This window comes from Notolepis coatsorum (genome assembly GCF_963971535.1).
Source record: "Notolepis coatsorum genome assembly, chromosome: 15".
NCBI classification, from domain to species: Eukaryota; Metazoa; Chordata; class Actinopteri; order Aulopiformes; family Paralepididae; genus Notolepis; species Notolepis coatsorum.
This window is the reverse complement of record NC_140179.1, coordinates 78,718,180-78,742,621: the sequence shown is the minus strand read 5'-3', so window position 1 is coordinate 78,742,621 and position 24,442 is coordinate 78,718,180. Positions and strand designations below refer to the sequence as shown.

Below are 24,442 nucleotides of genomic sequence, written 5' to 3'. Positions count from 1 at the left end.
AACCCCGCCGTTCAATGTCAAAGTTCAAACCACTTATAAATTGGCTGCAGTGAGATATCACTTTAATCTCGTTTTTTGTGGCTACTTGATAGTTTGGGTTGTTGCTGTTTCGTTGCAGAGCCTCTCGAACCTACACAGCTGTACTGGTTTGGTTTGCGCAGTGCTGGCTAGGGTGCCAACTCTCCTGTGTCTGCTCTCACTGTGCTGCTCCTCTGTTGATGGATTGATCGAAAACTTTATTAACAGATTGCAGAATGGGTACAGTACAGTACGGCTCAATACACACAATTGTTAAGGGGATGCAGACCAGAGAAAGACTTTCGTCTTGTTTACATCAGGGTCCCCCATTTTCAATTCATCATAACATATATGACATACATGACATACAGATAGACAGTACTGCTACATCTAGACATTTATGACATACCAGATGTGTGGGTGACATTTAAGAAAACAACAATGACAGGAGAGGAGTGAAGGATGTTACCCTCTCGTCATGTCTGAGTATCGCAAGTTGTCTGTGTTTCTGTTTTACCGAACTCGTGACAGGTCCCCAGCAACTTGTGTATTTCCTCACTCAATAGTGGACTAAAGACGTAGGGGAAGTGTGTCATATCTTCTAGTTGTCAGACAGACAGTCATATGACGATACTCACGAAATTAAACCTGTGGTCTCTTTGAAGTAATTTAAAGCCAAATATAGCCAGGAGTGAAGCGTGACCGTGTGACCACATTGTGGGTGTGTTGTTGTGAGAGTTAACATACAGTATCGTCATGGCAGAGCGCTACTGAAAGCTCAGTGAAAAAGTTCCCGGTTACTTGTTTTCTATTGGGGCCCTGAACTGAGTGATTCATTCGAAATATTATAATATATAAATATTAGTGCTGTCAATCGATTAAAATATTTAATCGCGATTAATCGCATGATTGTCCATAGTTAACTCGCGATTAATAGCAAATTAATCGCATTATTTTATTTTATTTTGTATCTACCTTAAACGGATCTTTTTCAAGTTCCAAGTTTTAATACTCTTATCAACATGAGAGTCAACAAATGCTTGCTTTATGCAGCCATTTAACACAACAGGATGACCCTCATGCATTGCAAATTTGCATCAAATTCAAAACAGTGATGCACAAAATAACTTAAAAGAAAATCATTTAAAACTATGAATAAAGTGTGCATGAAATAATAGGTGAAAGAAAACGTTAGGAACTTGTTACATTCACCCACACAAGGGCTGAGTAATCACACACACACCCCCCTCTCTCTCTCACACACTCTCTCAGATCTCTTTCTCTCTTGCCCCTTCCTCATCTCTCTCACCCCCCCCCCTCTCTCTATATATCACACACACACACACACACACACACACACGCACACACTTCAGAAACAAACATAGTATCAATGAGAGCATCAATAATACACCTGAGTGAAGTCTAGTTAAAAAAAAAAAAAAAAAAATTAATCGTGAGTTAAAAAAGAATAGTGGCGTTAATAGAATCTGGCGATAACGCGTTAATACCGCGTTAACTTTGACAGCCTTAATAAATATATTATTAACTAGAATGTGCATTCTAACTCAGGCTGAAGTTGGGTGTTTTCCATCCTGGTAGAGGGAGGTTTGTTAGGGGCTTTCACTAGCCATTCGGGGTCGAATCAGAGCACGATCGCACCAAAATATCGTGTGATGAGAAGTTATGAGAACGCTCCCCCCCGTGATCGGGGACGCTGATTTGCTCCATGCCGGGACCGCTGGAATAGGTGGTCTCGGGTGCGCACCAGCGTCCCTGACGACGGAGCGGGGCGTGGTGTGCAAGCAAACCTGTAATGCTTTCATGCTTGCTTGAATAATACCCACAAAAACGATATTTATGGGCAATTTGGTGAGTTCAGACCTCAACCAAACAAGCATGTTGAGCCTCACGGCTCAGTGGATCGATGAAAACTTCGAGATGAAGCCTCTACAAGCTTACTTATTCTGAGATGATAATTCATGTATCTGGATAACCAATGCACGGATTTTGTCGAGGCAGGTAGCGTTATTTCGGGAACATTTATATCGAATGACTGGTGTATTTTTCGTCCACGAAAAATGGAGGCTGTAATAATTATTATTGCTCGAGAGTCTCTATGAATAATAATAATTAGAGCCTCCATTTTTCGTGGACGAAAAATACACCAGTCATTAGATATCAATTTCCCCGAAATAACGCTACCTGCCTCGACAAAATCCGTTCATTGGTTATCCAGATACAGATGAATTGGCATCTTAGAATAACAAATAACAGTAAAAGACAAGCAACGTCCAATTTGGCTTTTCTCCAGCGCAACCAGCACGCCTTTTGTTGGATTGGCATGGCTAATAATTAGGGGTGGAACGATACGCATTCGAACCGTGTACCGTACGGTACGACCCCGCGGTTCGGGGCGCCTGTGTATCGTACGGTTCAAATTAGGGATGCCCCGATCGATCGGCCACCGATCGTTATCGGCCGATACTCAGTATAAATATGCAATCTGTGAATTCCGATAATGAGTCATATTCGCCGATCGCGGAAACCGATCAAGCGAAGCTCTCACTTGCTGTCTGTCTCAGACACACACAACCTGCAAACTGCCGCTGCTCCTCCTCCCTAGCCCCGCCCGCCCCGTGTAGAGTTTGTAAACAAAGAGGACTGAGAGGCGGCTCCTCTGCTCGAGTCTGTAGTGCATTCGACCTGCGCTAACGTTAGCTACCTAGCTATCGTTACTGTTTAAACAAAATTACCCAGTCAACTATTCACGTTTAGTAGGCATTGTCTAACGGTATTTAGCCGGCTAGCTACCGATAGCTCCTGATATCAACAAATGATCCAGAAAGTCTAGTAGTCCATGTTCATACCTCCGTTAGCTTGCGTTAGCTTGCGTTAGCTGACGTTAGTTTACTGTTCAAAACGAAATGTCCCATTGAACTAAAGTTCTGTCTTAACGTCATCTAGCCGGCTACAGATGGCTCTTGATATCAATGTCTTATAACATTGATTTAATGCGTATTCGAGCTGAGGGCTTGCTGAATGTGAAATGACCAAAGCACAGTAGCGTTACCAATAGGGTCCCGCTGCAGCGCCAGAGAATCCTTTTTGGAGCTGGAGGCTACTACTAAGAGTACACACAGACAGTGGAGCTGTTTGCAGATAGCGAGCATTTTGACTTGTTGCGTGGTGGCGATGTCTCGCAGATAATACAAGTACAAGTCTAATTATATAATATATATATTTTATAAAAAAAAAAAAAAAAACTTTTTATATAAAATAATTTTTAATTTCTTTTTAATCAAAAACAATCGGTATCGGCCGATATGGCTCACGACGATCGGTATCGGTGGCAAAAAACGTGATCGGGGCATCCCTAGTTCAAATGATGCGCAAATAAAAAAAAATTAAAAACTTCATTTGGCGGAGCCGGGAGAGGTGAGCGCTGGCTGCAGCAGCAGCAGCACTGGAGGTGCTAGTCAGTTTGTGTAAAAATGGCAAGCACAATATAAATCAATCTTCATTCATTACGACTTTAAAAACTGCCATTAACATTACAGGCCTACACACATCTTGCCATAGCGTTAGCAGTTTGTACAACACAACGCATGTTAAACTTGAGCGATGGTAGCCCGCCAGCTGTCGATGCAATGTTATCGTAGCTACTAGCTAGCAGAGGAGAAATGAGAGTCTGAGAGGCGGGGTGTTTAAAGACAATGATAGGCGTTTATTCAACATCCAAGAAGGCTAACATACAACTGTGTTTTACTAACTCCAACCGGGACTATTGCCGCTTTCCCACTGCTTGTTTTCAACTCCTAACGTTACCGGAGCTGATAACGTAGACTGAGCTGAAGGTCCGTGACACTAAAATGTCCGTGGGGACCCGCCAACCCATAGATGGTTCCAACTCACCGAATTACGTAATCCACCACAGTTGCACTCAATATTTAAATAATGTTAGTCTAAATGAATGTAGACAGATAATGTACGTATTTAAAAAATAGAATGAACAGAGCAGTGTTAGTTTGATGTATGCTGCAATTTATATTGATGGCCTTCTAATTTGTTTATTTATTTATTTTAAATAACAGTGACACTTTTCCCTTTGATAAGAAATCCAGCCATATTCCTTTCATTGTATTTCAAATACTGCACTTTAATTTCAAGCAGAAAACGAATATTTCCATTAAGAACTGACCATCAGGGAATTTAAACATTGTTGACATTGTTTTTTGTGTTAAGTCTAGTGCTGGCTGAGCATATGTTTGTTTGCAGTGCACTAAGTTAATACTTTGACAAATGTAGCCTATATTTTTCAGTCAGTTCGGTCTTTGTGTGCCAAACATTATTTAAGGCTGTAAACACTGTAACACTGTAAACTTTTTTTTTTTTTTTTATTTTTTTTTTTAATAAATGAGAAGCATGTTTAGATTTGAGTGTTACATTTAAAAAAAAAATTAAAACAACGTATATCGAACCGAACCGTCCATTTTGTGAACCGTTCCACCCCTACTAATAATGCTGTTATTAGAAAATGTGCGTGCATGGGTATTGGTACAACAGATCAGTCAACAATGTCAAGCTAAAAGTGAAGAAGATGAGGCTTCAATATAGTTTCCGTGGTTTGATGCAGTGGACAGCATAATCGGCCAAAACCAACCAGTGATCCCTCCGTTGTTTAATCACTACCCACAGTAATGTGGCCGGTTAGCCCATCCAAAGCAAGGGAGCCCGACGTGTTTGTTCAATCACACAACCCATCGCACTATTACTACTTCCAGTAACGCAGCCTGACGTGACGATAGTCCATCAACTAGCCTGCCATTCAGTAAGTAAAGTTTTAGCATCCATATTCTCATGACTTTTCTGTCTGATCCGTCTGTAACCCATCGTGTTTTTAACGCGCAGCGTAAAAGTGACCAAAACCGCGCGGCTTATCAATGTGACTAGTTGTGTTCAGCGGGACTATACCGATATAGCGTTTCTAATGAGAAGACACCCTCAGTGTGGTCTGTGAGCAGTGTACATTAATCTGTTACCAGTGTGGTCTGTGAGCAGTGTACATTAATCTGTTACCAGTGTGGTCTGTGAGCAGTGTACATTAATCTGTTACCAGTGTGGTCTGTGAGCAGTGTACATTAATCTGTTACCAGTGTGGTCTGTGAGCAGTGTACATTAATCTGTTACCAGTGTGGTCTGTGAGCAGTGTACATTAATCTGTTACCAGTGTGGTCTGTGAGCAGTGTACATTAATCTGTTACCAGTGTGGTCTGTGAGCAGTGTACATTAATCTGTTACGGTGAAAATCCACTTTACATAAAAGCTTAAACTTAAAGCCTACATTTATCTTGACAAGATGAAGATATTGACGGCTGAAGAGAAAATGTTCCCATACCCCCAGAAAATCACCCTGGGTAGTGAGACTATAGATATGAAACATAACAGATTTCTATGAGTGAGACAGTATCCACCACTACTCTGACATTTCATTTTATGTAGGCTAATGGCTATTCAAATTTGTTTGGTGTTGTTGTTGTTGTTGTTGTTGTTGTTGTTGAAATCTATGTTGGTTTGTTTTTCTTAGCAAGGGTAGATGGTTTTCATGTTGGATACATTACAGATCTAAATTAAACTGTACATAGAATCCGAACAGTATCTCTGTAATTCTGTTTTGGGGTGGAGCTCCTTTAAATGCTTCATCTCTGCTTTCACCTAAAGCCAGGCAGCTTTAAATGCTTCATATCTGCTTTCACCTAAAGCCAGGCAGCTTTAAATGCTTCATCTCTGCTTTCACCTAAAGCCAGGCAGCTTTAAAATGTAATGCTTCATCATCTCTGCTTTCACCTAAAGCCAGGCAGCTTTAAATGCTTCATCTCTGCTTTCACCTAAAGCCAGGCAGCTTTAAATGCTTCATCTCTGCTTTCACCTAAAGCCAGGCAGCTTTAAATGCTTCATCTCCGTTCCACTCAGTCAGGGGGGTTCCACTGGAAAGAGTCTAGAAATCACCCGACTGTGTGACGTCAGGATCTCCCTTTCCCCTGTCACGTAATACAGTATTTCCCCCCATTATGTCGGCTCTCCCCCTCGTTGGCGGCTTCCAAATGGAAAAAGCCTGAAAGAATGGAACAAATGCCATTGTTTCTGCGTGACCATGGACCGAGGGCTTTCGGGCAGGGCTAGCTAAATGGCTATAATGTATGTGTGCACTGGTTGGCGGTTAATTTGCAGCTGACCCCGGTGCCGCTCATTGCTCGACTTGCTCATTGTCTGCTCATTGGAACCCCCTCGTCCAGAGTATGAGGCGTTGAACCTCGTGTCGTTGATCTACGTAAAGGACGGATGGGTTGGGGGGGGGGGGGGGGGGGGGGGGGCAACGTGGAGAGGGGCTCCACTGAGAAGAAAAGCCCGTCCAGGCATTGTGAGCCACAGTGGTCCTGTGCAGCTGCTGCTGTGCACGGATGAGAAAAGGGGGCCAGAGGTGACTGACTGACTGTGCAGGAAAGAACGAAGGTCAAGTTCATGAACCGTGTTGTTGCTATGGAAACTTCTTGACCCAGAGGTTAGCTTGTGTGTGTGTTTGTATGTGTGTTTGTCTGTTTTTTAATGTGTGTGAGAAAGAACGAGAGAGGGAACACTCCCCCCTCCACACATACACACACACACACACACATCCTACCTCCGTAGGGATTCAGAGATATGTCCTGCAGTGAGAGCGTGTGATCCTGGAGGCATGGGTCCGCTCAAGCTGGACTCCATATGAAACAAAAGAAGGAAATGGAAAGAGATAGCTATTTATGAGTGAAAAAAATAAAAATAAAAAAACCACCTCCAGCTCCAGGACATTAGATAAGCAATTTTGTTGTGATTATGACGATGACAAAGTGTCAGGCAAACTTTGTTTTTTCAGCCTGCTCCTTGTTGTTACGTAATCGCAATTCTTTGCTTTCAGTCCCCATGGCAACGCTTTCAGTCCCCATGACAACGCGCGGCACCATCAAGCCTCAGTTGCACACATGGCAAGTTTGCTTGTTTTGGTTTCACTCGAATGTCATTAGCCTGCAATGCTGTTGTAAAGCAAACACCTGACCGAGCTGACAGTAGCTACCATAGATATATATATCACTAGATGACTCACCCGCGCTGCTGGCCAACGGAGACCGACGTTGCCACATGGCGGCCATCTTGCGTGGGTGGAGCACGCCCACTCATAACATGCATGTCTATTGTGCATGTACTATTGAAATAACCATAGTTTGCTCAATTTTCAACCGTTTGGTTTGTTAAAAACGTCAGATGTAGTTATCATACTGCATACTTATAATGGACTTTCATATGAAAATAATTAAAGGGGAACTATCTTATAAATGGCCTTTTTCAGTGTTTAGCATTATTTCCTAGCTATGTGGACTTATATTAATAGGATCTATGTCTCAAATTTTCATATTGGCGCTTTCTTCCAATTCTCCTCTCACAATATTCACCCTCACTGAACTGAGTCATCTGAAAATGTGCATATCTGTGATGTCAGAGATTTCTCAGCTGCATAATAATGTGGCAGTTGATGTGGCAGTTGGCACCAGGCCACACAGTGGTTGGAGCCCAGCCTCAAAAGGGCTTAAGATCTTGAGGTAGAAAAATGCTGTTTTTGAGTACTTGATTAGAAATACAAAACAATGATTTTTTTTTAAAGTTAAAAACCTTACAGAGGTGTTCCATAGACTCACAGGAATTGTGTAAAAGTTCCCAAATAGTCAAAGAAATAGTAAAATAGTTCCCCTTTAATAAATAAATTCCCAACAAGAATCATAGCCGCCATGTTAATAACGTTTGTAATAAACCAAACCGTTTGTAAATCCGTCAAGATTTCAGCGAGTTAAGAGTATTTTTGTTTGTGCAGATCATCACCTTAGAGCAGTAGTCCACTCAAGCAAGATGGCCGCCGGTGAACTACGTGGGAGACTCCGCCTTGAGCCATCTAGTCTTTATATATACATCTATGGTAGCTACTAGCTTAATGCTGAATAATAAACAAATGGAATCAGTAAGAGACTGGTCGTCATGTATTCCAAGTGATCCAGAAATATGGAGGTAACCTGAGCGCCCCTCTGAGTCAGGCAGGACCACAATCAGGATGTCTCTGGTTTTAACGGAAGGAAATATGGCACAACACACACACACACCCCCAGGATTACCCCACACATACCGTCATTCGACAGTGATGCGGAGGTTTGCACAAGTCTGGGCACTATTGCTATTTGCTAGTGTGTGATTCTAGGCAGAAAGAGGTAGTTGTTGTGAGTGTACGAGACATGGATATGAAGCATTTTGAATCCCTATGGTGTCAGTGTTTTCCAGGCCACCCCTCGCACCACACACTTTATTTCACCACCAGTAAGTAGTAGCCTAAATATTTTAAGTCAGAATGTTGAGCTTGTTGTCTCTCCGCACCAAAAAAATACTTCGAATTTCTGTGTTGTAGGATACCGTCATGGCTCTCACCTGCTTGACTCTCGTCTCTCATCATTCACACCCAGACGCCAGCTGTCTCTCACTGCTAGTTCTTCACCCACCCCCCCCCCTTTTTTTGAGGCTTCATTCGCCTTATTCACCTCGGACACCGTATTGGTTGACTTTGATGCGGTCGCGGTTAGAGAGAGAGAAATATACAAACATTATTCTGTGCAAGGTCTCCGTTATATATCCCGATTCATGACATCAGAAAATCCCATGATACAATAACCTAGATAGGTGATGCATTGATAATACACCCCCCCCCACACACACACAGCTGTCCAAATAGTTAATGTCCTATCGTGTTTATGATATCAAAGACACGAGAGAAACAGGAGTATTGGAACATTATGCACCATCTGACCTCAAAAATACTCCTCCTCTTAGGGAGACAGACTATTAACGGTGGCTTATGAGATCTATCCTGTCTGTCAGACAAAAGCTCTCATGGTATTTCGAACACAAGGCGAGATGAGGCATGTTTGTGCCCGTCAGCTGTGGATGATCTCACACATCTCTCTGTCTATGCGTTTCATTGTTTCCTGTCCCTGTGGTCTCCTCCTGTCACCTGCTCCATCCATGCCACTGTGAGTCCACCCTGGCCTGAAGCATGTAGGGAACCATCCTGAAGTTATGAATAGACGCCATAGAGAAGTCGGTGGCTTTTCAAACCTTTTTTTCAGGGGACTCTGGGCAGATTACGTAACCGACTAGCCCAGTGGTTCTCAACGTATGGTCCGAGGATAACCAGGGGTCCGTGAGGACGTTCCAGAGAGGGTCCTCCTTAGAAAAACTGGGAATCATTTAATTATATATAATTAATATAATTTCATAATATGATATTTATATACATATAATATAATCGTAAACGAAACGTTGACGTCATCAGACTTTATATAATTTTTTTTTTATTATTGTTTATTATATATTTTTTTGCAGTACTGAAATGTGGCACTGGTGGATCTCACGTGAATCGGCACTCGGTAGTACCGATGTGATTCGGTCGATACCCTTAAAAGTACCGGATTCGGTCCCCATCCCTACTTACTAGTGCACTTCAACACGTCAGGCCTTCATCTGATACTTCCAGGGAATAACTTTGGGAGTGTGGACCCATTTTAATCTTCCCCAAGACCCACATGTGGGTCCCCCCCACACACACACACTACCTTAGAGGTAGGGATGGAAGGATCAGCGCTGGGCGCTAATTATGTAATATGTACAAAATAGTCCGTTGCTATCAGGGTTAGAAAAAGAAAAATTTTCGGGGGCTTTTTTTGTATTTCGGGGACACTGAATTTGTATGATAAATTAACAATTATAAAACATTTACCATATGCCATTTTGTGGCTGCGGCTGTCTTGGTGGCGCAAAGTGCTGTATTGTTTTTACAGTCTTCGTCCCTATGTTTGATAACGTAATGTTAATGTCTCCATAATATAGGGCTCTACGTGAACCTTTTTCCCAAGGAGCACATGTGCTCCCAAATTAAATTTAAATAAATAAAATCTAAATAAAAATGTAGGAGCACACAAATAAATTTAGGAGCACAGTGAAAATTGTTCAAGTAACAGAGTTTATTAACAAACTATGTATTACATATATCGGTTGTCAAGCTGCTTTTGTATGTTGTAGTGTTGTCACAATACCAACATTTTGACTTTGATACAGATAGGTCCAATATATTATTAGATGACAGAACATGGAACATTCATTTATTAAATAAATATTAGTAACCTATACATAATAAAAAAGACTATGTGCCATTTGAAATCGAATTAAGCTGAATTCAATGAATTTGAACCATTTTCATATCCATTACGAGTCGAAATTCTCCGCTCTCTCTAAAGCAGCGTCCATGTCTGCAATGCATGTCGACTGGAGCGTGTCTGTCTGTGTGTGACTCAGCCTCTGCTTTGGTCCAATCACATTCCCCCACCCACAGTCTGCGAATCAGAAGCAGAGTGGGGCGGGTCTTCGCAGCATGCTTGGTTGTCTCTCAGCGACCTGCACTGCTCTCACCTGGGGCAGTGTAGGTGTAACTGAGGGGTACAATTCCCTGACTGTATTGATAAGTATGGTATCATTAAACCACTACCGCTTTATGTACTTTAACTACTGGCCATACAGTACACGATATCTAAATATGATGAACACTTTCCCACAATGAAATCGGTTCCAGTCAAAGGTAATAATCAAATATTTAATATAGCAAAAGGTACATATGATATTTACTATTACATTTATGATTTGAATGCACTTGTAAGGCAAATGAGTACTCGTAGGCAAATCAACACTGAATGTCCAATCTCTGGTTACGCAGGAAGCAAGTATACAACCTGGCTCTTAGGGAATTAGATCTATGGTACACTTAATGATATAGCGGGATATTCTGGAAGGGGTCCTCCCGGTTGTAAGCCGGTAGGGGGGGTAGGAGAGCCGTCGGTAGTAGACCGTCTGGTCAACGATATCTAGGGAGACTTCAAGTACAGAAGACAGTGCAATAGACTCTTGATCCGCAGATGAATACACCTTGGTTCTCTTGTAGGCTGTAGCTCCACAATGAAGAAGAAGCTAGGCGACCTCAGTCTCTCTGAGCGTCGACTCAACTTGACTCCTCTCGGGGGTAAATCCAACACTCACAGGCGTCGGCGATTATCCGCTCCACAATCACAGTACCAAAGCAAATATATATTCCAGCCGCATAGGGCTCAGCAGTCGTCGGGTAGGTAATCCAGTGTACATGTCCCTCGGTCCTCGCCTAGATCTCCTCGGATGAAAGCGCCATGTGGTCGGCCCAGCCGGGATAAGACTCTAGATAACACGAGGAAGCGTTGGAGATGCTGGTCACTTTAGAACTCTAACCGCACGATGCACCATACACGATAGACTATTATTACTTAATAGAAATACGTCGCACTCGACGGTACAGTGCCAAACTCTGACAATTCAGCTATCAATTCGCACGAGGTCTCGATGCTATTCTAAGGCCAAACAGGCCATACTACACCGCACGTGGTATCGTGGGTGAGGCTTCACGTTCTGTTACTAAGTTGGGTAGAAGGGTAAGGGACTAAGGGTCTTCTACATTTACTTGCGCCATATTTATATGCACAGTGAACAAATAGTGCCACTCTCATTTCGGTAGCCGTATCCCTGAGCGGAGCCGGGGCTAGTACGGACATGTCTCGTTGGTACCTTTGAACTTGACGCCAGGGGCTGGTCCCCTGGCGCCTGGTCCTTTTGTCCAATAAGAGAATGAACTATTATGGGCTATAGTAGGCTAAAGGGATATTCCGTGTATATGTACAAGGAATATACAAGGGATATCAAACGATATACAAATACTATTCAATATATATCAATAAATAAATATATATATTCGGTTTAATCTGATCCTTCGTAACAGTAGGTGTAGCGCATAATGTTTATATATATCTATGGTGTAGCGGGGCTCCGTCGTCTCGAGTCTATTACACTAATAGTAAGTAACTTACTCTCATGCTCGCTCGCACACACACACACGCTCTCTCTCACGCTCGAGTCACACACACGCGTGCGCTCTCATTCCAACTCCGCTTCTCATGCTCGCTCGCACACACACACACACACCGCAGAAGACCATGATGGCCCAATTTTACACGGCCATCATTGAGTCCATCCTCACCCACTCCATCATCTCCTGGTTCCCCGCTGCAGCGGCAAAAGATCTCGCCAAGCTGCAGCGGGTGATTCGCTCCACAGAGAGGGTGATCGTGATCGGCTGTCCCCTGCCCTCCCTCAGGTCCCTGCACGACTCCAGGGCGCTGAAGAGGGCAAGGAAGATCATGGCCGACCCCTCCCACCCCTCCCACAGCCTCTTCACCCTGCTTCCCTCTGGGAGAAGGCTGAGGATCCCAAAGGCAGTGAAAGCTCGTCACAGACTGAGGCCCCGTTTAGACGGAAACGCTAGCAGGTGAATCCGCAAAAATATTTTTTCGGATGTGCCTTTCGTTTATACGGAAACGGCGTTTTTACGGGGTGAAACCGCAAAAAAGTGAGACTACCTTCCAGGGTGGAATTCCTAGAAACGCAAAAGCTTTGCGCTCTCGTCTAAACTGTTAAACCGTATAAATCTGTTAAAACGATGACGAAAGGGTTGTCACGGCTCTGGTCGCGCGTACTGCTTACGTCACAGGTAGCAGGTATGCGCCAGTAGCCGAGACGTAAACAAAGCAAGTATGTCTGACAATATCAACGGAGATCACCTGAAGGCTACATTGGCAGTACTTTTAACCCTTTCACTGCCACACGACAGAAGGTTAACCCTTTACTATCACACAACCGGCTGTCGTGTGGCAGTGAAAGGGTTAAATACACAAGAATCTGTCCCGCGGCGTGAGTGGACCCACTGTCTGCGAGTGACTCTGCTTTGGTCCAATCACATTCCCCATCCACAGTCTGCGAATCAGAGGCAGAGTAGGGCGGGTCTTCACAGCACGTCATGTGACATATGCGCCAATCGTGTGACAGCGGGGCTCCGTCGTTACAGCGTCGTCTGCACGGAGAATTCCACCCCAAAACGCTCGTCTAAACGTAAAATTAAAAGTGAAACCGCAAGATGACTTTTGCGGTTTCTGTTCACAAAACGCTCGTCTAAACGTAGCCTGAGCTTCTTCCCCTCAGCCGCCAGGCTGATCAATGCCTCAGGTCCCCCCCCTCCGCCCCCAAGTGACACTGGCACAATGACACTGCACTGCACTGGTCTTTACTACTGGAACTCTGCACTTTAATCCTCCACTGCAATTTTTTTTTTAAATATAAAGTTTGCCAATATTGGCAGTGGTAGTAGTCGTAATAGTATCCACTATATATTTTTTCTTCTAAAAAATAAACCAGTTCAACACAGGTAACCACTTTTGCTTCATTTCTTTGATGGCTCAAATGTATGCTCTAGTCCAGTGGTTCCCAAACCTCTCCTCGAGACACTCCATCCGTTCGATGCATTTGATAAATTCCACCACCAGCACACCTGATTCAACCAATAAAGGGCTAGTTAAGTTGAATCAGGTGTGCTGGTGGTGGAATTTAACATACATTGAACGGCTGGGGTGCTTCGAGGAGAGGATTGGGAAGCACTAGTCTAGTCGATTTTGTGTTTTGAGCACAAAGTTCATCATAGATCATCTAGCCTCTTTATTTTGCTCTCAAAGTTCACCAACTGTGTACCGTACCTTTTGATTATTGTAAGCACAAAGATAATAAGCAGCTATAACTAGAACGTGTCGATAACTGTATACAGTTCCAATAGACTAACATTACACTTCTGTGATTTAAATGTGTCCTTACCTTAGACTCAGGGGTTGTATTGTTGGATGCAGTTCCCTGTTGGTCAGTTTGTGTCTGTTCTCCATCTTCTTCTGCTGTGTTTATCCTCTTCAAATAGCACAGCATATTTGCAGTGCTCTCTTCACTGAGAGGATGCCAGTATAGCGCGTTTTTTTAAATAACATTCTGATATTTTCGAGGTTCTTGTACAGTGGTCTCGTGCGACTGTCAATTATAATAAATACGGGCTGTTTTAAATTGTGTGAATAGTTGTTGTGAGTACTCGCACTATGATTCAATACAGATGTAAGGTGTCCACCGCGCTCAGAACGTCAAATTGCATGGTGACGTGTTGACCAATTTCGGAAGGGGATCCCAATGATATCAATAAAAACGTACTGTCAGTTCATGTCCAAGGGATTATGTTCACGCGCACAGCAAGTATCACCAGTTCCTGGCATTTTTAACCAGTGGAGAAAGGTAAGAGAGATTTCCCTATCGTTTTTCTTTTTCGATGTCGAGATTAATTTGGGGTGTGACACTGCTGCAGCGCGAGCTGTGGTTTGCTGATGAGAATGGTGGGCAGGAGCTGCAGCTGGATTAGCATATCGCTGCGTTGGGAGGCGGAGATAGTCATTGGATTTGGCAAATCACGCAACGTTTAGATTTCAGTGAACCCCACATGATAATGTTGCCGTCTCTCTGTCAACTAACGGTCAGCACGAGACACGCACCGTTTGACAGCAATATATGCGCCGCGCACACTGACAGTTGGCTAATTGACATTTCCTGTGAAAAAAATTAAAACCCTCTTCGTCCCGTTTGTGTCCCGGCAAGGATTTATGTTCGTCCAAAATAAATATTTGATGTCCAAGGGACGACGGGACGTCGTTAGTCTCGAGCCCTGAGCTCTACACTAGTAAAGGCTTCAGGTAGAGCTGCCGCGATTACCGCATTACCGCGGTATCGCTGTTACATCACGTCCACCGCAAGTGTAGGCTGAATACCGCATCACCGCTGTTTTTTTATAATAATAAATAAAGTTTCTCCTCTCGTTGGGCTTGCGGCTCTGCAGATATACCCTACTCCTCTATCGAGGTTCCAAGCGACCCTATTGGGTACCAGAAAAGTCACGTGAAACATTGCAGACCACTGATTGGTCAGAAGAGAGACGCGTCACACTTTGGAGCATCTTGCAGTGCTTTTACTTCCTGAATCTCAGCCATTGATCAGAGCTCAGTCACAACACGGCTAATAGTACGTTAGCTCCCACCGGAGACCGGAGTCCGGAGTCCGGAGTCGATTACCGTCGCTCCTCAGGGAACAAGGCATAATGATTTTACTGCAACGAAATGTTATAATAAAAGCCCTTCGTTCTATACACTTGTCTGATTGAAAACTTTATTAACAGACCGCAGAATGGGTACAACTCGGCACGCTCTGAGCAAAGAAAGGAACTTAGATATTAATTGAGTAACGCTTGCCTTGCTATGGTCCGGTAAATACGAACGTGTAACTATATAACGTCAATGCCACAAAACGAATGCCTTTGTAATCATAAGTAGTAACGTTATAATAATAATAATAATAATAATAAGAAAGGGTCGGGGGGGTAACCGGCGGGCGCGCCGCTACCACACCTGCCCGCGACACAGAGGGGAGACTTCGAATCCGTGTTTCACTTTTAATAGCGAATGCGTGCATGCCGAATCCCAAACAATATTCATGCTGCAAAGTCATCCTCTAAAGATAGACATTTAGACTAGAGGCAGGCTATATGCTATAAAGAGTAGACTACAAAAAAAAATGCATTCACATTTTTTTTTTTTTTTTTTTGTGTGTGCGGTAATACCGCGGCGGTAGGAAATATTTAGCAAATTTGTGCGGTAAGGAAAACATCAATACCGCGGCAGCTCTAGCTTCAGGGAACGGCTCTACACTGGAGTAAAGGCTTCAGGGAACGGCTCTACACTGTAGTAAAGGCTTCAGGGAACGGCTCTACACTGGAGTAAAGGCTTCAGGGAACGGCTCTACACTGGAGTTAAGGCTTCAGGGAACGGCTCTACACTGTAGTAAAGGCTTCAGGGAACGGCTCTACACTGTAGTAAAGGCTTCAGGGAACGGCTCTACACTGGAGTAAAGGCTTCAGGGAACGGCTCTACACTGGAGTAAAGGCTTCAGGGAACGGCTCTACACTGGAGTAAAGGCTTCAGGGAACGGAGCAGCTACACTGTAGTACAGGCTTCAGGGAACGGCTCTACACTGGAGTAAAGGCTTCAGGGAACGGAGCAGCTACACTGGAGTAAAGGCTTCAGGGAACGGAGCAGCTACACTGTAGTACAGGCTTCAGGGAACGGCTCTACACTGGAGTAAAGGCTTCAGGGAACGGCTCTACACTGGAGTAAAGGATTCAGGGAACGGAGCAGCTACACTGGAGTAAAGGCTTCAGGGAACGGAGCAGCTACACTGGAGTAAAGGCTTCAGGGAACGGCTCTACACTGGAGTAAAGGCTTCAGGGAACGGCTCTACACTGGAGTAAAGGTCAGCAGTGTCTCATGTGGCCTCGCTGCTCAGTCATGACTCAGGCCTCGGCTCTACTGCTCATGTGTTTTCAATAACTGCCCGGTCATATCTGTCTCTCTCTCTCTCTCTCTCTCTCTCTCTCTCTCTCTCTCTCTCTCTCTCTCTCTCTCTCTCTCTCTCTCTCTCTCTCTCTCTCTCTCTCGCTCTCGCTCTCTGCAGCTGCTTGATTGCCATTTATAAAAAATTTAAAAATAATCTATTACAATTATACCTAGATAGGCTGTAGGCTATAAAATTCATCATGTCATCATGACCCCCCCAATCAAACTATCAAAGCAATTAGCTGACACTGGCATGCATGATGTGTAGACTTTTTTGTGGGAGTGAGCCCAGCTGTGTCTGCGCCCGGCTCTCTTCTCGTTAGTTAGTACGCTGTGGAGTGTCGTCTTACGCCGTTGATGCCTGCTGCTTATATATACAGTATATATATATATATATTGGGCTGCTCTGAGCTGGTATCACTGCTGAATTCCAGCATGCTTGTTGCTACACTGACTTATCATTAATAATGAACAACGCCCCATGAGGCCCCAGCGCCGGAGCTTTGAGACGGCCATTATGCATTTAAATTCAGCGCAATGTTCAATCTCTTTTTTTCCCCTTCTGGTGTGTACATAAGATAAGATATTCCTGGGGAGCTCCAGTAGCTCACCACGTACCGCGAGTGCTATTTCAGCGCCGTGGACAACCGTGCTCGTCACGGATCTGGGGCTGAGCGCGTTCGAATCCCGGACGGCAGCCGTGCCTTTCCCAGAGTGTCTTCCCCCCCATCTGAACCCTTTCAGCCTGCTTCTGTCGGTCGAACTTGACCAAGTATGAATGCGATGAAAAAGCGATAAACGCTAAAAGAACCAGCTGACTGGTCAAAGTTTAAAAAAAAAAAGATAAGATATTCCTTTATTGATCCCCTTGGGGAAATTCAGGCATCATAGCAGCATGGGGGAGGGGGGAGGGGAGGTACAGGTAGTAGAAGACATACAGGTCACAGAATTATAGTACAGTGGAGAAGTAAAAATAACGTTATACCTTATAGGATTAGCTTATATGTTGTATATGTTTGTTTATTGCTGCTGTCTTGCAGTATGTCCTCTGTCATGTGTGTACCCTACCATGTGTGTTCTGTTAGAACGTGGATTGTGTGTGTACCCTGTGTGTTCTATAGGGAGGTGTAGTCTGACGTCACTGGTTGTTCCACCCGTATAGGGATTTATCATTGGGAAAATGGATTATCGGCTATTGTAACAATTCTGCCGCATGGAAATTGAAAAGCTTTCCATTTTTGCACAACATTTTTTCCCTTCTATCACTAACATTATTGTTTAAGCGTTTTTGGTTGAAATAAAGTTTGGCGATATCTTTTTATGATTAATTGCGAATATCTTCATGTTGAGCTATAGATTGTGGATGAATAAGCACAGAAAGGTACACGATGCCAATGTTAATGCTTTATTTGTTTTAAACGAGACGATTTAGAAATGGGCAATGGGGAAATACAAGATGGTGGACAGAGGGTTCTGTTAGAACATGGATCCTGTTAGAATGTAGAAAGTGTATTGTTGTACATCAGGTAACCAAATGAAATGCTGGTGTATCCCGACAGTACTTTTGACTAATAAAGTAACTGATTGTGATTGTAATAACCTTGTGTGATTATTATTATTACATTCATCGGGCCTACAGCGTGTGGTTCCTTATTAGTTAAAGTGTGATTTTCATGAAGTAAGGATTGCTAAACTCTGTATCAGATTCACAGAGCCAACATACTGTCTTCCTGTTCTACTCTCTGTGTCTCGTCTCTACCTGACTTGCTCATCTCCTCCCCCAACTGACTGCATAGCACACATAGTTGGGTAGAGCAGCGGTTCTCAAACTACGGGTCGCGACCCAAAGTGGGGTCGTGGGTAGGTAACAATGGGGTCACGCATTGGCAAAAAAAAATTAAAATCTATATATATATTTTTATGTTCTGGCAACATCCGGAACGATAGATAATCGATGTTGAATGGGCTATAGTAATGCATGCCCTGCAAAGAAGGGCATCTCCATTCTCCATAGGGTTACAGTGCTGGCAGACTGGGTATAATGATGGGCACAATGCCCGGCGCCCAATGTGTTAAGTGTGGGGTCGCCAAAGAAAAATCCTAAATAAAATGGGGTCGTGGTATAAAGACGTTTGAGAACCCCTGAGCTGGAGGTGTTAACCGGAAGGGGGACACAGACAGGGTTGTTGGGGGGCTTAGGTGCCGTGTCGCTGGGGAACCTTTCTTTTAGCGGAGGGTTATGTACTTAATTCAAACTTGCTGTTCTTATTAATTAAATGTCTTTTATCACGTGCCATCATTAGGTTTTATTATTGTAATAAAATGGCATTGAGAGACAAAGGCAAAATTGGACTTCAGGGTTTTTCCTCTTCATTGACATTTAATTGACTACAAAATGTGCAATAATTAAATAAATGACCGCCTTAGTCTATAAAAGCTAAATTGCTCATAGACATCATGAAAAGGAAATGCACTGTGCAGTAGGGCTGTCCCCGACTAAGGATTTGGATGGTCGACTAGGATTGGCCAAAATTTGCCGTTAGTCGACTATTGGTCGACTTAAAAATATATATATATAATATTAAAAAATATATATTTTATTTAAAAAAAAATTTATCATCCCATTTGAGCTGTGGGGGTGCTTAATGTCTGAAGGAGTCGACTGAAGGCTTCTTGTTAGGGCTGGGCGATATGGCCTAAATATGATATCACGATATTTTCTGACCTTTCGGCGATACACAATACGCATCACGATGTTTTTCTTTTTTCCCCCAAACAATTCATTATGAGGCTTACCAAGACAGTATTAGAGTTTGCAAGCTAACATTAAAGACAAAATAAAATACCCATGCATTTAGCATTTTTATATTATATATTAGATTTAGATTATTGGATTATTAGATTATATATTGCATATATTTAGCAATGAGATATTATATGATTTAGATATGAAATATGATGAATTGAAAATGGGGGACCCTGATGTAAACAAGACGAAAGTCTTTCTCTGGTCTGCATCCTCCAGTCCACTGTTGTTGTATTGAGCTGTACTGTATTGTACCCATGCTGCAATCTGTTAATAGCGTTTTCATTCATTCAGACGGCAAACAGAATCATTTTGATTGACAGTCGAGTCTGCCAATTACATCACACCGCTTGCACCCGCCCTGCTGTTCTTAGCACCAATCGGCAAGCGCGTATTAATTTTTTACTTCCGCCATTGGAGAGCTCAATGACAACAACAATGGTAGCAGTAGCTTTTAGCTACGCAGGATGACTAAACGACTGGAGGCATAATGATTTTACTGCAACGGATGTTATAATAAAAGCCTTTCCATACATCTGTCTGATTGAAAACTTTATTAACAGACCGCAGAATGGGCACAACTGAGTCAGCACGGGCTGAGATATGAACGACTAATGCTTGCTATATCTAGGTCGACCTCGGACGTTGCTATGTAAATACGCTGATGTTATTGAACATGTAACTATATAACGTTAATGCCACAAAACGAATGCCTTTGTTATCATAACTAGTAACTTTGATGCAGTAGTGTGTGTGTGGGGCGGCGCTGTTCAAAAGTTTCAACGTGTGGACCAGATTGACGCAACACAATCCTCTTGGGCAAAACATCACGATATCCACGATACGTTTAAAAAGTGTATCGTTAATGAACTGTACCCGATATTTATATAATATCGTCATATCGCCCAGCCCTACTTCTTGTCCTCTGCAAAAGCATGCAATTGGTCCACTGATGGATACATCTTGATATTTGTCTAGTCTAGTGTGTTCATTAGATGGGTGAAATCCTCTTTCAGTGCCTCTGTGCCTGTTTTCTTAGGCAGTTAGCCTCTGGTATGTGTGCCATTAGCGTTAGCCACGCTTCTAGGCCTCTTTCTTTTGGAAAAAATGATAAAAAAAAAAGAAAAGAAAAAGTTATTTTTTTTTTAATTTTTTTTATTATATTCGACTAAGAGCCAGGCCAATCGACTACGGCTCCTTTCGACCGATTAGTCGACTAATCGATTAATAGGGGTCAGCCCTACTGTGCAGCCTATGCCTATGTCTCACGCAGACGGGTCACAGAGACAAATGTTGTACAGCTTTCCAGATGCGTGATTCTTTGCAGCACGTAACGTTATTAGGAGTGGCGCGGGCAGCAGGGAAAACACTGACGAAGTGAATGGACTTTAGACCACCCCAGTCGAGCCCCGCCAGGCAACTGCATTGTTTACAGTCCTGGGGTCAAGCTGGGGTCAAGAGGCCTAAAACACAGTCGACAGTGTTCTCCTGCAGAGCCAAGGGTGTCGTCCAGCATGTGTTTATTACATCATCGGACCCCAGGGTTCGCACAAGGTCCTTGAAGTGCTTAAAGTGCTTGATTTTCAAGGACTTCCTTGAAAATAACATTAACAAGGTGCTTAAAAACTACTTGAAATTCAAATCAACTATTCGCATTGGAAGTTTTGTTCATCATCCATGATAAAATAGTTCTGAATCAAGAAATTATTTGTTATCTAAAGTTTAACTAATTATCGAAAATTGATTTTAAGCCATACATATTGGATCGGATTCTTTTTTCTCAAAAAAAAACTGCATTTAAAAGTGAATTGTATCCTTTTAAATGCCCTTTTTAAAATGAAAAATGGTGCTTGGAAAAGTACATGAAAGTCATTGAATTTCATTTGGGAACGTCTGTGGGAACCCTGTGATTACATCATCAGACCCAGAAAGACGGCTCTTCTGTAACAAGAGACGTTTCAATTTGTCTTTTAACTAAGGATGGTCTGCTGCTCATGTGCAAATGTAGCCTTGATATCTGTAGCTGTAGTGGATAGACCTAGCTGTTGGTTCATGACCGCAAGGTCAATCTCCCTTTTGGGCACGATTTCAAACAAAGCCAGTCAGACCCAGGTGCTGCCACAAGTAGGCCTGAGGGGGGGACCGGATCAAAGGCTCAAGGCTAGAGGTATGGGCTTTCAGAAGGGAAGGAAATGAGTCGTTGGTAGTATGTCAAGGCTGCCCACCTCTTAGTCTATTAGTCTGCCAAACGGTCATTAGTCTCTTGGTGGACAAAGACTTTTTTTAGCTGCAATATAGGTCATTCTGTTGGTTGGTAGGTCGTTTTGGTCGGTGGGTCGATCCCTCTAGCGGCCACTAGCTGAAAAGATTTGGCACTGCCACACTAATTAGTCTTTAAATTTTTTTTAAGTGGTTACAGGCAGCCATGTTGGAAGAGAGACAACTACACAAAAATTCCATGCAAGGCCTCTAATTCATGACTGTAATGAGGGAAACAGTTTTGTTGATTTAAATGGACAGAATTACATTAGTATCGACCAACCGTCCTCTACTAAATTGGTAATTCCTTCCTGCTGCTGTGGGGATATTGTCACCGGTGGCAGCGTTTCCGTTAGCCGGTAATTACCGGTATTTGACCGGCAAAATCTGTTGAAGTCCGACATATTTAATCTCTCCGGTCTTAATGTCCGGTGAAAATAATTCCCTGAGTCTAAGCACAATTTGATTATTTGAATTGTATTAAAATAGGCTAAAATTAAATAGCCTATGCGATGAACGAAACGATCATTACATTTGTTTCCTCGTTGCTTCTAATAATGACAACGACGTTGTCAGCGAGAGCTTAGTGCTGGGTGTGCAAACTTTTGTGAAGCTGCAGAGCCGGAGCAGCAGCAGCACAATGCAGTATTCCAGCAGTACTCCAATTCAGCCATTTTCAATTCAATGTTGGGTGGGGGGCGCTGCTGTGCGGTTCCCAGAAAAGAGCCAATAACAGCTGAATCAGCTGCTCTGCAGCGCCATACTCTTTGCAAATAAGTCGTTGCGAGGTGGAGAGAGTCGTCACGCAAACCCACGATAATGTTGCCGTCTCTCTCTGCCAAATTTCTCAGTTATTCGCTTGATATAATTAATACAAATGTCCAATATAACGGAATTCGTTAGCTCATAAAAATGTGATTATAACAGACTGTTGTTTATTAATGTCGGGCGACTGCCCACAGACACCTATTTGATTTAAAGTCGGCAGCAGCACGAGTCTCGGGACTTATTTTATTTGGAATATAATGACGCAATATATATACGCAAAAGTAGCCTAGTTTTAAGTAAAAAATTTATAAATCTACATGCCTTGATGATGTCATTCTTTTGTTTTGTTGTCATTCGTTTGCCTATCAATTGTTTTTAAGCTCAATAAACTCTGACCGGAATTTCTCTCATTTGACCGGTAGATTGAAATCTACCGGACACTGAGGCCGGCAACAATTTTTTCTAACGGAAACCCTGACCGGTGGACGTTTCCGTTTGTTAGAATCAAATCAAAACAAATAACTAGGGATGCACGATAATTATCGGGCCGTTATCAGCATTTATGACGTCATCCCGATAAACCCGATAACATTATTGATAGCTCCGATAATATATAATAAATTTTTTGGTTAAAAGAAATCCGGTGTGGGTGGATTGGGATGAAGGGCGTTTGTTTTTACTATAGGCTCCTCCCGTTTTGCCAGTACTGTGGTACGACTGATAGCGTGTGGTTTAGGAAGAGGGAGTTTTTCACAAATCCAGCGCTCCCTTTCTCATGCCTGGCTGTGACGTCACGTAACATTCAGAAGCAGCGCGGATAGTAAACAAAGATGGCGTCGTCGGACTTTTTCAAAGTTTCAGAGGAAAACAGTTTGCTTGCTATTTGTAACAAATGCAGAAGTTCCACGAGGAGGGAAAGGGGCAACAAGCTATAAAACACAATCAATAAATATCATTTCGTTTTTTGAAATTGTGCTTGTGTGGACATTTGTTTGTTTTGGTCCGTGTCGAGTAGGGGTGGACGGTATAAACGGTATGAATTTGTGCTACGGTAGACTAGAGCAGCTAGTCACAGCAGTAGCAATGACGTTACCGTTACTTGACAATTCACTCGACGTTTGCAGTGGTCGTTGCATAGTGTTTAATTGTACTGAGTTTTTCTCCACTTGCCAACTATCATTAGCTAGTAGGGCTGTCTTAAATACTTCAAAGCTTCGAAGCTTCGTTTGATGGCACAAGCTTCGAACATAAAAAAAAAACGAAAAAAAATAAATAAAATAAAATTATAATTTTTTTTTTTAATTTTTTTGCCTCCAAAATCTTGCGCCTCCATTCCAATGAAACAAAAGTAAGCGGCGCCTTCCCGCCTCCATTCCAATGAAACGAAAGTAAGCGGCGCCTCGACTCCACCTCTTTACAACCAGCACATGGAGATTCTCTGTGTTGAAAACAACAAGGACATGTGCAGCAGACATGTCGATGAAGAAGCGAAGCAATGCCGTTTGTTTTTTAAGACTATGTCGGACCGATTTGTGTTCATTGTGCTGCCTTTTTAAAGTGTCCCGACCCATATAAAAATATGTCTTAATAAAACGTGCTTAATTAAGTCTAATTCTGCCTTTGTCTCTATCAACTACATATAAATATTCATATAATTGTTTGCTTGATAGACGAAGGTTGCAACATAATTATGTAATGTCATGTCGTTGGCTGTGAGAGCAGCCCCACTGCACCCAGGCAGCGCAGCCGAGTGAAACCTTGTTGGCTGCGTCACAGTCACGAAAGGGGCTACTTAATTAATTAATCCAATCCACTTTATTTATAGAGCACATTTAAAAACAGCAAAGTTTACCAAAGTGCGGTACAAGTCCCACAACATAAGATAAAAAAAAAAAAAAAAAATTTAAAATAATTATTATCATCTATTCACTTTTGTTTAATACATGAGGCATTGTCTAATGTTATCTAGCTACTGATAGCTCCTGATATCAACGTCTGATATCATCAGTTTGGCATTCGTTTTCACAAGTGTTTAAACAAAACTATACAGTCAACTATTCACTTTAGTTTAATACATGGTGCATTGTCTAACTGGCTAGCTACTGATAGCTCCTGATATCAACAAATGCGCATTTCAGTTTAAGAATGA

The 24,442-nt window shown here is 42.8% G+C and overlaps 1 protein-coding gene across 1 annotated transcript in view; it reads left to right on the top strand.

The window, feature by feature from the left end:
• The window catches only part of pacsin2 (protein kinase C and casein kinase substrate in neurons 2), a 99,232-nt gene that overhangs the window by 713 nt on the left and 74,077 nt on the right, over window positions 1-24,442 (top strand). The window lies entirely within an intron of this gene.